At 36.3% G+C, this 3,959-nt stretch overlaps 1 long non-coding RNA gene across 1 annotated transcript in view; it reads left to right on the top strand.

Annotated features, from left to right (window-relative positions):
- Nucleotides 1–710: 710 nt before the first annotated feature.
- LOC107182069 overlaps nt 711–3,959 on the top strand; it is a 5,984-nt gene continuing 2,735 nt past the window's right edge. Inside the window, exon 1 of the long non-coding RNA XR_001512785.1 lies at nt 711–721. This is a non-coding gene — a long non-coding RNA (uncharacterized LOC107182069). The remainder of the gene's footprint in view (nt 722–3,959) is intronic.

The raw sequence follows: 3,959 nt of genomic DNA, 5'->3' as shown, positions 1-3,959 counted from the left end.
TGATCTTCAAGTCATATGGAAAGAAATATACGTTAACCCGAATTTACCACACTCGCAAAATCGCACACAGCCAACCATACACCCAGTATGGTATCGCGATTCGCGATTTTGTGCTATCATACTGGGTGTATGGTCGGCTGTGTGCGATTTTGCAAGTGTGGTAAAATCGCATAACAGCAAAATCGCATAACAGCCGAGAATACACCCAGCAGCGCTGCTGATGCCTGAACGGTATGTGGAATGAAGTGGGCGGGCATCGGGAGGCCACTATGGCACGGGGCAAGCACTATGGGCAGTCTATCTGAAGTGTACCTGGCGTATAAGATGACCCCCCACTTGGAGGCATATTTTTCAGGGCCAAAAAATCGTCTTATACGCCGGCAAATACGGTACGTCCATCTTGTTGATCGGTATATTCAGAGTTTGACACAGTGCCCAACCCCCAACTAAGGCACAATAAATATGTCTAAAAAAATTTAGAAAAGGAAGGGAAGTTTGGGAGGGAGAGAGAAAAGAAGGAAAGCTGGCCTTAGATAACACAGAACAGAGTAAAATCTCATCACTTCAATTACAGTTGCAAATGTAATACGGACACTATTCTTAAAAGGTAAACAACATTATAATGATACATTTTAAGAATAGTGGCTGGCACAATATTTATTTATTTATTTATTATCTTTATTGTTGAGAATATTACATATGTCCCCCCACCCCTCTGTTGGTCCCCCCGTTTTCCCCCTCCATCTGTTCCCACCCTGCCTCACCTATTTACCACACTATTGTCTATGGCCATGGGCATATAAGTTCTTTGGTTAACCTCTTCCCACCCCCACCAGATATTTATTTTTCTTACATGTTCTCAAATTTTTCTTCATCCTTTCGGTAAGCCACAGACAGAAAGACTTTATTTTATAGGTAAAATTAGTGATTGAAGATATAGAGGACTTATGGGGCATAATTCAGAAAGAACTTGGCTCAATTCTTGATGTGTCCCCTGCCTCACTTTGCAGCCGTATATTGCCTAGGATTTGCACACATGTTATCCTGAATGGGACTCTTGAGAGGGAAAGATGAGTTTTATAAAATGCACTTCTGGTTCAATTTCAAGGATTATTTAAACCTACTTAAGATGTTATACAAATTCCTATGGGTTTTTTCTCCCCCTTACAAACTTATGCCTAACTGGGCAAAGTTCTCATTTTCCTTCCATTTTATAAAATTTAGGAAGAGCATATGTGTTATTAACAAATACCTCATTGAGCATATCTATTTTCTAGAAATTTAATTTTCTAATTTGATAGGTCCATTATTTACATGAGATTTTTTTTTTACCACTTACAAAAAACTTTATTTTTGCAGGTCTTCCAGTCACTAAATAGAATAAAAGAAAATTGTCAGATATAACAGATCCAGTAGAAATTTCTCATATCACCCAGCAATAAAAAGAAAGGAATCCAGACTTCTAAACAAAGCCATTAGTCACAAGCTATAATTTGCATATTTGACTCACATCCAAGGGAGTGCATTATTTGGCATTACTTTCCAGAGACAAAGCAATGGCAAAGGGCAACATTTAGAATCTTACTAAGGCTTGTGTTCTCACAGTGCCAGAAAATCTTTTTGTTGTAAATATGTTCACTGTGAAACATGAATTGACATAGCTCAGTAGAGTGCAAAGCTCAATTCACAAATATTTTGATATTTAGGCCCTGGGATGAAATAGCACCTGTTCCAGCTCTGAATGCAGAACCCAGATAAACAGTGGTCACTGCACCAGTAGAAGATTGCTTAATTGTTTTTTACTTATTAGCCAAAAGTAATAGGGGAGCTTTAAATTCTACACACCAGGTTTGCTGGAAAGCTGATTCAGTGGAATTCCCAACAACAACAAAAAATAATAATAAAAAGCAGGAAAATGTCACTGATTAGGTTGAGGACATAAAGGGAAGGAGGAAAAGTGACAGAATAATAGTTAGATTGGCAGAGAGGAGCTAATGAGTTCCAGCTGTATTCAAAAGAAAGCTTTAAGGCTTTTTAACATAAGCAGTGATAGAAAGAAGGAGATTGGAATAATTGATGTAACAGACATGTCAAGTGAAATACATTTGTTGTTCAGTGGGGAATCTGGAATATGCCATCGAATACCTTAAGCTCATCTTATGAATTGTAACTAAAAATACACACTCACATACTCAAAGATAACTGGCATTGCTATGGACTGCACTGATTTGAAATTCAGGTACTACACGTATGGCTCTTATTACATAGAAAATTTGAACTAATTTTATTCTTTGTGCAAATTTTTAAAAAAGTAAAAATGGAATCTAACCTAAAATAATGTTCACTTTGTAAAGCAAGGGCTCCATAAATCAGAAATTTTAATGTGGAAATTCCAGGTGCTTTCTGATGCTGAAGATGCCTTAGCTCAGGAAACATTACATTGAACACCTGTTTATGTATATACAAGCCCTCTTCTGGAAACAAAACCTATGTTAGCACAGCATTTACATTATATTTAACTTATTTGAAAAGTTCCTAATGTCATAGAAATAGCATAAACTTAATGTGAATTATAATTTTTCCCACTAGTTTACACCATTATGACTACTAACCTTAGTGTTTTTTTGTTTGTTTTGTTTTTTAACAATGTAGAGTGTCCACAATTTCCTTTAAAGATCCTTAAAGTTTACATGTATACACTAGTTGTAAATTTTCTTCACATTTTCTTGGTTTCCTTTTTTTCATGTTGATGTTTGGAAATTAATTGAGACGACTTCAATAACTGATTTTGGGTCTTGACTGCTGTTAGAGTTGAGAAGTGTTTTCTTCCTCAACCTAATGCATAGGGACTTTGTGACCACTTCACATATTCTGCTTGAAAGTTATAAAACTTTACTTCAAAAATTTTTAAATTGCCTGGTCTTGTTTATTAACTATTGAAGTTAAAGCCCAAACTTTGGTTGATGTATATACTTGAATTCTTTTTTTGTTGTTAACTCAGGGAATATACATCCTCGTTCTATGGTGTTACATGATTGTCATCATAACAACATACCAACACATGTTGTTTTTCTGTTTGGAGGTAATGGCTTGTTGCAAACATGTGAAAATGGCTTTCTGTGTTCAGGTATGGAATCTAAACCATAGAATGAAGTGAAGCTAGATGGTTCAGGGATTGTATTTCTCTGAGCTATTCAGCCAGGCTTATTAATAAGCAAATTCTTAACAAGCGGGAAGATGATGGCATATCAGACTAGATGTAATTGTGATTATTCAGATAGAGACTTGGATGACCATTTCATATTGCTAATTATTGTCAGAAGTAAAATTGTTGTGGAATGGTAAAATATTTAATGGAACACAAATTATTCATATAACTTAGAACCATTCAGAGAAACTAATTTGCATAACTTTATTTAGTCTGATCCATTCACTAAAAGACGATCCGTAAAGACCTGTTGAATAGTGAACAAATGAGGTGAATAATCCTGTTAAATAAATGATGAAATGCATGTTGTTAACCTAGTTTGAATTATGAATTTGAAATTGTATTGCACTAGTCTGGGTAGGCTCACTGTTTTAACCAGCAATCCCCCCAAATCCAGTCTCCTAATATAAAAAATGTGTATTTCCTGTTGCGGTCACATCCAGTGTGAGGACGGAGGTGTGGGTGAAGGGGTTGTCTCCGCTTAAGCAGTCATTCGGGGATGAAGGATCCTTTCATTGCGTTTCTGAGCTAACATCCCTTCAGGGCCTGGTCTTCCTTTCTTATCAACAATGGATAAGAAAGAGAAAAATCACAGGGAATTTGCATCGAGGGCTCCAAGTTGTGCGCCTTACTTCTGCCCACATGCCTTTGTGTGCCCAAGAAAAAGGAAACAGTTTACTGAATACAGAGCATTCTCTCCTAAAACATGTCCTGAGAAAACATTTTGTACTTCATAATTTTCACAATTAAA

Source organism: Myotis davidii, unplaced genomic scaffold (genome assembly GCF_000327345.1).
Source record: "Myotis davidii unplaced genomic scaffold, ASM32734v1 scaffold1755, whole genome shotgun sequence".
NCBI lineage: Eukaryota > Metazoa > Chordata > Mammalia > Chiroptera > Vespertilionidae > Myotis > Myotis davidii.
This window is presented reverse-complemented; position numbering and strand designations above follow the sequence as displayed.